The sequence below is a fragment of the Corvus brachyrhynchos genome, unplaced genomic scaffold (assembly GCF_000691975.1).
Source record: "Corvus brachyrhynchos isolate BGI_N302 unplaced genomic scaffold, ASM69197v1 scaffold194, whole genome shotgun sequence".
In the NCBI taxonomy this organism is placed as follows: Eukaryota; Metazoa; Chordata; class Aves; order Passeriformes; family Corvidae; genus Corvus; species Corvus brachyrhynchos.
In genome coordinates this window covers 778,690-788,535 of record NW_008237890.1, presented here as the reverse complement: position 1 = coordinate 788,535, position 9,846 = coordinate 778,690, and the positions used below count along the sequence as shown (strand labels likewise).

General features: G+C 40.2%; 1 long non-coding RNA gene across 1 annotated transcript in view; it reads left to right on the top strand.

The window, feature by feature from the left end:
- The window catches only part of LOC108446368, a 6,283-nt gene extending 3,903 nt beyond the window's left edge, over nucleotides 1-2,380 (top strand). The window contains exon 2 of the long non-coding RNA XR_001861537.1: nucleotides 1,676-2,380. This is a non-coding gene — a long non-coding RNA (uncharacterized LOC108446368). The remainder of the gene's footprint in view (nucleotides 1-1,675) is intronic.
- Nucleotides 2,381-9,846: the final 7,466 nt, after the last annotated feature.

The window sequence follows — 9,846 nt, the reverse complement described above, 5'->3', positions numbered from 1 at the left end:
CTCTGACGCCGCGCTGCCTGTCAGAGCTCCCGGGATGTGCGGGACCTCCATAGACGTGGAATCACGCGCGATGCTGTCACTCTCTTACGCTGCTCTGCATCAAAGAGTTGGCACTTGGGAGGATGAACTTTCTGGTGCTTCAGGTTACAATTGACACAGCAAGAACTGCTTTATGGTGAAACAGTTAATGGGTAAAATATTCCTCATAGTTTTACTGTCGCGCATCCCAAGCCCGATATATTAGGAAATTTTAAGTAGATGTCTTTTGGGCTGTGTTCTCAAACTGCGGTGATGTAACAGTAATTTTAAGTGATGACTCTAATTTATGTTGATATTTTGAATAGTGAAAAATAACATTTTTAACAAGGACAAAAATTGGGATTGTGGCTAAAACGTGCAATGGAAGAGAATATTTTTTTCTGATTAAACATACAATTAGTGAAATAACCTAAGACTTCAGGCAGCTAATGAAGCCAGTAATCTGCATTTTCTGGGAATTTTTTGCCTTCCCCCCCGCCTCCCCCAACACGTTGAGTAAAAAATAAAAGTAACCTTTGTCATTATAACAAATTACTTATATACAGCTTCTGTGCAGATTATGTTCTTTCCAAGAAAATTTTGCTTTCCTTTTTATTAGCAGCAGCTTCTGAGAACCCAGGGAGCCCCACTGTGCTGCATGATGTCTAACTAAATGTCTTCTCCACCCCAAAAGGCTATTAAATAGCAGTCACTGTTTACTTAATAAAGTAGCTACAGCTACTTTTATTTTTGCATACACTCAGGCAGCTGTTCTATCTGAAAATTAGGTTCTATATATTAATTAGTCATATTAAAGTAAATATAAAATTCACTGGATGTTCTCATGTGCTTTCAGCTTTCTGAAACAAAAAAATTAACCATATTAGCAGCATTAAGATCACAAGACAAAGAGTTATTTTGGATTCTTTTTAAAATAAGAATTGAAGAAGCTGCTTTTCTTCACATTAGCTGAAGTAAGCAATGCCACTTGCGTTGCAGAAGTAAAATCAAGAGAAACAGTGTAAGGAGAAAGGAAGTAGAGCTAGATTTTTGAGAACACTTTAGTCAGTGGAATGAAGCATGTCATAAGTAAATTCTGCAAGCTTCTGATATGCCTTGAGAAATGTAAGAAATTAGTGGAAAGCATCAGTTAAAAATAGCTGTAGAAAAATGCAATCCAAGAATCAGTTTGCATGTAATCTTTGCTTATGTAGTCCTTCCTACATTTGTTCTTCACATGATGCTAGTTTGTGTGATTGGGCACAGGAGAGGAGGGGTCTGATCTAATTCATCAGACAATGACATAGCTCTGTGGCGTTCCTGGATGCATGTCTTTACAACAAAATTCTGTTTCCATGGAAAAAATTGAGCCTTCTCTATCAATAACACTGCAGCTGTGATAGGATGCCTTTACTTCAGTTGCAGTTGTTTCTGTGTACTCTGTGTGTCTAGCAGGAGGTATAGACTTTAAAACATAGATTCCACTAAAAGTAAACTACAAGTTATGGTGTGGAGACTCTGAAGTACTGACAGTTCTCCTACATAATAGTGTTTCATGTATTGCTAACTGAATGGGTTTTGTTGCTATTTCTTAGAGCTGTGTACGCCTTTTCATGGTCCTACAATCTGAACTTTAAAAAGTCTTCTCTATCAACAGATTCTGCACAAACAGCAAGTAACAAACTCCTGGGAAGCTTCAACCTGCAATCAGTTTTGGATCCTGAAGTGGAGCAGCTGCAGAGAAGCAGCCCATTTCTTGGATGGGAGACGTTTAAGGACTTGTATAGTTTAAATTACTATAATGAATATGCACCTGTGGCAGGTGACTTAAAAAAACTTGTTCGTCAGGTAGAGGAAGCTGTTCAAAATGACAGGGGGGGAACAGGAAATGCAAATCCCATGGAATCAAGCAGCTACCTTTGGGCCAGGTATCCCAGAAGAAAAAGGGAGTCTCTGGGTTTGGCAGGAATGTGTTGTAAATGGGGCTGTACAAAAGCTGAAATTAGTACCATATGCAGAGTTTAAAATCCTCTCTACACTTATGCATGAATCAGTGTTTGTTGCAGTACTACTTGATTGAATACTTAATGGAGGAAAAAACTCTTGCTGTATTTTATCTTGTCTATATGTGCCAGTCAGTATAGCTGGTTTTCTTTAAAAAAAACCCCAAAAACAACAAAACAAACAAAACATAAGTGTAATTGCAATGAGTTTGTTATGCTGTAGTAACTTCTAATCTATATTTTTTACTAAGTCTTTTCATTTTAATGTTGAGCCTTTACACTTATATTACGAATGTATTATATCTTTGTAACACTTTAAGAAGAACTTCAATATTTCATTAAAATGTAATTCTATTAAATGTTGACAAGTTATTCTTCCTCTGTAAAAAGAATCATAGAATGGCTTGGGTTGGTAGGGGCCCTAAAGATCACCTAGTTTCATCTCGACTTGTATAGTTTAAATTACTATAATGAATATGCACCTGTGGCAGGTGACTTAAAAAAACTTGTTCGTCAGGTAGAGGAAGCTGTTCAAAATGACAGGGGGGGAACAGGAAATGCAAATCCCATGGAATCAAGCAGCTACCTTTGGGCCAGGTATCCCAGAAGAAAAAGGGAGTCTCTGGGTTTGGCAGGAATGTGTTGTAAATGGGGCTGTACAAAAGCTGAAATTAGTACCATATGCAGAGTTTAAAATCCTCTCTACACTTATGCATGAATCAGTGTTTGTTGCAGTACTACTTGATTGAATACTTAATGGAGGAAAAAACTCTTGCTGTATTTTATCTTGTCTATATGTGCCAGTCAGTATAGCTGGTTTTCTTTAAAAAAAACCCCAAAAACAACAAAACAAACAAAACATAAGTGTAATTGCAATGAGTTTGTTATGCTGTAGTAACTTCTAATCTATATTTTTTACTAAGTCTTTTCATTTTAATGTTGAGCCTTTACACTTATATTACGAATGTATTATATCTTTGTAACACTTTAAGAAGAACTTCAATATTTCATTAAAATGTAATTCTATTAAATGTTGACAAGTTATTCTTCCTCTGTAAAAAGAATCATAGAATGGCTTGTGTTGGTAGGGACCTTAAAGATCACCTAGTTCCATCTCCCCTGACGTAGGCAGGTACACCTTCCACTTGATGAGCCCCATCCAACCTGGCCTGAACACTGCTGGGGATGGGGCATCCACAGCTTCTCTGAGCAACCTGTGCCAGTATCCCACCACTCCCACAGGGAACAATTTCTCCCACAATATCTAACCTAAATTCTCCGTCGTTCAGTTTGAACCCCTTACTTCCACTGTTACTAAGTTTCTAATGAAGCCCACTCCAGCTTCCTTGTGATATCCAACAATACTGAAAATGGGATTCATGGTACAAAGCTGTACAGAAAGAATATCTTGCCAACTGAAACCCCACTTAACACTGACTCAGCTTGCTGATTATTTTGAACACAAGTTTTCCATTTCCTTTTAATTGCAGAATTGTTTTTATGTAGTATTATCTTTATAGAAACTTCACCACAACAAAACACTTGCAACCTGAATTTTTTTTTTTTTATACTCTTGGATAGGCTTAAATACAATAGAGTATTAACACTTCAGTTATTCCCTGTTTACTTTAGTTCTCCATTTTTTCCCAGCTACTGCAGAGTGATAGTGCTGGATGTACATCAAGTAACACTGTACAGACACTCAGACATCATTCTGTGTGTTCTTAAGGTGTGATGGTCTACACTACTTCAGATTTATTTCGAAGTTGCTAATTGCTATTGTTTTTATAAATAGCTGATTTAATCCTTGTAGTTTCTAATCCTTTTGCCTTCCTGCATGTTTTTCTCAGTTGTAAAAAGTTTTCTTCCTTGCTATATTGTTCATTGAGGGTTTGGTTTTTCTGACCTCTATGATGCTCATGGTAACTTACCTTTGTAGCAGTAGTTGACTCGGAGCATGCTTCATGGCTCAGCCTGTGCGGTTGATGCCTTTGGCTTTGTTCTTCAAAATGTCTTTTGACAAGTGTTCCTTGATTGGACTACAGCTCCCTGCAATTATTGCATCATTTCTTTATTCCTTTTCTTAAGATATTATTTCTGCAATTAGGCATCTATAAATCCTTTTTATTTTTTTTTTTCAGATATCAGTTTTATTCAGTAGAGATTGGGCAGAATGGACATTCACTAGGAATGCTGTTATCTTCCGCATGAAAAGAACCATCTCTTGTGACCTTGTTACAGTATTTATAAAGAAATGAATAGTCTTCTTAAGCATCTTTGTTGTAGTGACTGTAAGATGCTTTTTGCCACTCTGAGTAGAAAAAGCAACTGTGTGACATTCTGCTATAGGTTGGGGTGGGTTTGTTTTTGCAACAGGTTAGCTAAATGTCTGTAGCTTTGCTTCCAGCAACTTCTCCTCACAGTTAGTTTTGGGTTTGGAAACTCCTAGTTTAGATTAGGATCTCCCAGAAGATTACAGGAGGAGTTTGAGGGGATGTATTCCTTACTTTTGAGCAGTATCAAGAACTTTTGAAGTTAAGATTACTTACTAGCAATGTGAGGAATAAGAGGTACATAGCATCCCTAAGAAAAGCCACAATATGAAAATTCCATGCAGGAAGAAACTAAAAATTATCCTGTATGCATTCATTTTGCTAGAAAACTGTCCCCCAAGCTTCTGCAAAGGAATATTGGAAAAGGTGAATATGGTTATAGAAGGCTTGAGTGAAACAAAGATGCAGTAAAAACTTTAAATTTGTGATTTCAAGCCTTGAATGGAACAATCTGGAGTTTAATTTGCTGGGTTAAGATGTAACCCATCGGTAAAACTATAAATAGTGTAAGTGGAAACAGTGTCTGAGTGGAAGTGTTTCAGGCTGAGATGGGACTATAAATAGAAAGATCAGTCTTTATCTGATATGAACAGGCTTTTCTCAGAGGTATGAGTCAACCTAGAGAAAAGGTGAAATCGGTGTTTTCGTTTGGTTTCTTAATAGGCCTTGTCATAGTCTGTAACAACTTTAGTAGGCAAGCCATGGCACAGACAGATGGCACAGACAGAAATTCTGTATTTTAGAGTAAGAAAGTATCTGTGTACATATTACAGTGTGCAAAGATTTTTTCTTCTTCCTTTCCTTTTTTCCTTTCCTTTCCTTTCCTTTCCTTTCCTTTCCTTTCCTTTCCTTTCCTTTCCTTTCCTTTCCTTTCCTTTCCTTTCCTTTCCTTTCCTTTCCTTTTTTTCCTCTCTTTTTTTCTTTCCTTTTTTTCTTTTCGCAAGCTGAGTTTTCAAAAACTGAAGGTTTTCTGTGACACTAGGCTGTATTTTCTAATGGTTTCTTTGCAATGTAGCCAAAGGTGATGATTATGTGTCACTTGATTGGAACAGGTCTAGAGGATGCCATCTGCTTTCTGTTCACATTACTCGATGTCCACAGGTACTTTTTTTAAGAACAGAAGCAAGCCTTTTATGTAAAATGAGGTGTTTTGGAGCAGACAGCTCAAAAGGTAAAATAAAGGTTGAGTTGATCCAGATAGAGCAAAAGGACACTGTCTCGGCTGAAAATGCCTTGGGGAGTGCTGCTGTATGTACCCAGCAGCATAAACATGAGGACAGCAGCTTAAAGCAACACATTCTGCTTACCATCACAACTGTTCAGAAACATACACTTTTTTACAAGGAAAAAGTTGAGGTTTTTTCCCCCATTTCTTTCACAGAGAATTAGGTATTGAGGAAAACATTGTTTTAAAAACTTGCTGCTTACAGAAATTCCTTACAGTCCTGTTGATAAAGTCTTACTGCACAGGAAATGTCCAATCTCTGCGTAATCTATTAAGATGTGTGAGCCATCTTCTGAACAGCTGTTTTGAGTTCATGAGTAGAAAGTGGTATACCAGCACATTCCCATATTAGCACTGCCATTTTTATCTGCATGGTACAAATTTCTGGATGTTTTGGGGAATTTTTTTCACTAGGGATGTAGTCTGATTCAGGTCTGACTATGAGCTCTTAGAACAATACCCAAAGACATGGGAATAATTCAGAGCAGTATGTAATAACAGGTTTCCCAGGTCTGTTCCTTGCTATTGCCTTGTTTTAAATCTGATACAACTCGTAACGCAATTACGCAATGTGTTGGTTGTGGTATAGCTAGAGCCCAGTGCCTCAAGCAGTGATGATATGTAAGTTTGACCATAGTTAGAATGCTAAATGTACTACAGAGAACTATACAGAAAATCCCAGAGACCTGGAAGACATATCTCCCTCCTAACTCTAGTCCTGTTTGGCCAGTTCTTTATTTTGCCAGTTGTTTAAACCATAGAGGAAAACATCTAGATTCATGCGTTACTGGAGATGTGCTATCCATTTTTTATTTTTTAGCCTCCACTTACAGGCAGGAAAAACATTAACCTTTATTTTTACCTTTTGGAGCTGGAGACAGATCTAGAGTTACCACTCTGAGTTTTAGGAAGAGTTTCTGAGACTACCATCTTTCCTACTCAGCAGGCAGTAGAGACTCAGTAGAAAATAACAACTCCTTTCCTACTCAGCAGAATGAAACCTGGGTAGATTTGTATCCCATCTGCTGCTCTGCAGTCACTCACTTGTATCAGCAATTAGCTGAAAGGGGGTCCTTTCCTCATTTATGCCACACTGCCACCACACATGGAATGAATTCTATCATCACACAGCTTTCATGTGTCTTGGGAACAAACACCTGAGCTGTTGGCTCCTTTCCCCGGATTTAGTTTAGACTTACTTGACTATTAGTCTGCTTTGTGCCACCTGCTTTGTGGTATTAGATACTGGACTGTAACAGTGTGCTTGTCAGTTACTGTTTTCTGACCTACAAACTCTAGAGAACCAGCACTAATGGGAAGGAAAGTAAATTCTCTAGCTTGTGCATCAGATTCTTTTTCTTCATCTAAGCTTCCTTCTACCTATGTTTTTCCTGGAAATTTCCCGTGGTTCATTTGAATTGCTAAATGTTCCTCAGCTGCAGCCTACTCTCATGTTTTAACCTTAGTGATGTACCTCTATGATTTTTCAAGAGCACACTGTTAACACAGCTGAGTGATGCAGTGTATCTTTCATGTACAGGAAGTGAGATAAGAATCAAAATCTGGCTGCCAACCTTTGTGCTTTGAAAACTCCTGGGTAGTGCCCTTCAAAATAAGGGCAGCAAAACAGCCCACAGACATATGCTGCTTTGCCTTGTCTGGATTGTCTTCCCTGGACTGTAGTGCTTGACCTGAGACTCTGCAGGTTCTTCCAGTTTCCATGAGATCTCAGCCAGCAAGTGATGCATCCCTTCTGTCACTGAGGAGTGCCTCATCAGGAGCTGTTTTGTCCAAAGAAGCTGAAAGCAAAATGCCTCTGAATCAGAAAGGGATCCCTATGGTTTCAGCTCTCCCAGTATCATTACTCAGTGGTTCATTTACTGAAGTTTTTTCCTGACACCAAATGCCACTGTTGAAATGTTTCTGCCTGTGTAGTTTTGCATCTTTTTGTCCCTGCCTGGAGAGATGGGGTGTTCCCCATGCAGCAACAGTGTGACAATACAGATTTCCTCCTGACTCTTTTTTGTTTGACATCACAGCAATGGGTTGAGGGCTCCCATGCAGTGCCATGCTGACCCCAGCAGCCTTGTGCCCTCTGTGCAGAGCTTTTGAGAGGCAGCCACTTATTTCAACAGGCAAGTCAAAATTCCTGTCCTGCTGACATGTGGTAGCTGTTGGCCTTGGAGCTTCTCAGTAACACGACTGGCTGGTGTGTTCTACAATGGACTGACGACAGCTAGGACATCTTCCTGGTTTGAGGCATCTTCATCCCACAGATCCTTCCAGCCCTGATACAAGGAACAGTATGGGCCAAGTTACCTGAAGAGCAAGGCACCCTTTCAGAACTTCTTAAGGTTTGCAGCAGTATGGCTGTACTTCCATTGCAGAGGAAATTCTGGTTCTTTTCATACCTTGTCAATTTCCTGCATTCTCAACATTCATCTTAAGTCTCTCAGCTCTAGTTCTCTGGGGTCTCTTCCACTCTCACTGAGTGCTGCATGAGACAGAGAACATCTAAATGAGAGGGCTCAGAAACTGAATAGGCCATGGAAAAAGGCACAGTCTTCTGTATTGTTCCAGCTGTTCAGCAGTCAGACAGAACTTGTTTGCTAGATGTGAGTCTAATGTAGTTTGACTTTTTACCTTGGTTCAGCCTTTACCCACCTGATGGAAGACAAGCATTCTCAGCTTTGCTTTTGGAAGCTTAGATGGTTTCCAGCCCAGCACTGAAGACTCTGTAGGTACACCTTCCTGCCTGTCCACTCAGCTGCTTGTCTGCATTGACTCTTAGAAGTGTGGAGTGTGCATATCTTCAAAGAGATACACTCACTTTGGAGAGCACTTTTTTTTTTTTCCACTGGAACCTCATCCTTCAATGTCTACATGTCCTCTTTTCAAGAATTTTTATTAGACTACGCTGTCAGTCTTTTCAAAATCTGTATGAGGAAGAACACCTTACCAAGTTCTTACTCTCTCCCTCTGACTCTCCTTTTGGCAGATCCTTAGTAATTGCAGCTTTGTGAATCTACCTTCAAGTAGACAAAAGCTTTTTTCTTCATGTGGCTCCAACCTCTTCCAAAAATTTGCACAGGCAGCAGCATCTATGTCAAAATTTGTCAGTGAGCTGGGTTTGAGTTTGCAGAGTTCCAGGCCACACAGAAAAGTCATATTGGAAGCTAAAAATCAGTATTGATCAGGAGACAATCTGTTGAAAAAAATTCTAATGATCATCAGAGCTGTGTACCTATTCTAAACCGAAGTCTCATTAAATCACAGTGACTCAGGCTTCAAAAAAAAAAAAAAACCAGAAGCACCAGTCCTGGTCATGGTATAGTCCTTTGGCAGTGACTAGGTCACTCAGAGACACACAGGAACCAGCCTGGATGCAGCAGCCTCCAGCCAAGGACTCAGATGATGAGTGAGGCTTTCACTGCACTGACTGTGAAGGTATAAAAGCGCAGGGATTACTTTGTTCAGGGTCCCTCCTCAGAGGTACCTTGGGCTTTTTCTGTGTTACTGCACCACTAGAGGAAGAGGCCGGGCCAGAGATAATTACCCAATCTCCATCCCTGGGTGAGCTGTGAGATACAGCAAAAGATTTCAGCCATCAGTCAGCAGAGTCCCTGTTGACCCATTTGCTCCAATGCTGGGATATTGCAGCCCACAATATGAAACCAGATGGTAGTGAAGCCAAGCAGCTGGGATCCCTGTCACATAATGTGGGCAATGACAAGGGGATTGGGAAGAGGACAGAAACTCTCAGCCTCTGGAGGTGACTTCTGTCAAATGGGAGGGAGGATACTTTTCCAAGGAAGACCTAATACACAAAAGGGTGCTCCCCACTGCCAACAAAAAAACCACTTCACAAAGATAGCGCCTAAAGGCAATATCCATGGCTTAATGTGCCCTCCCTCCACCAGTCTGAAAACAACAAAGAGCTGGGACAAAACAAACTTGGCAGATAGAACATTTGTGCTGCGCTGCTCATTTCTGGTTTTTTTTTCTGGACTGCTGAGCTCAATTGTGTTTGGCACTGTTCCCCTGGCTTGGCTTGGTCCCATGTGGCTGACTCCAACACCAGTGCCACTTGGATTTGCTCAGCTGGAGTTTTGGGCTCTGTGTAGCTGCTTCCCCTCTGCCAGAGACAGAGGTGTTTACTCCACTGGGCTCAAAGGAACAGAGAAGGGACCGGGGGTAATAGAGGGAGCTGAGTCCACCGGGCTGATCTTGACACCTTCTTGGCTAGGGAGGGGCAAGATGGGGAGGT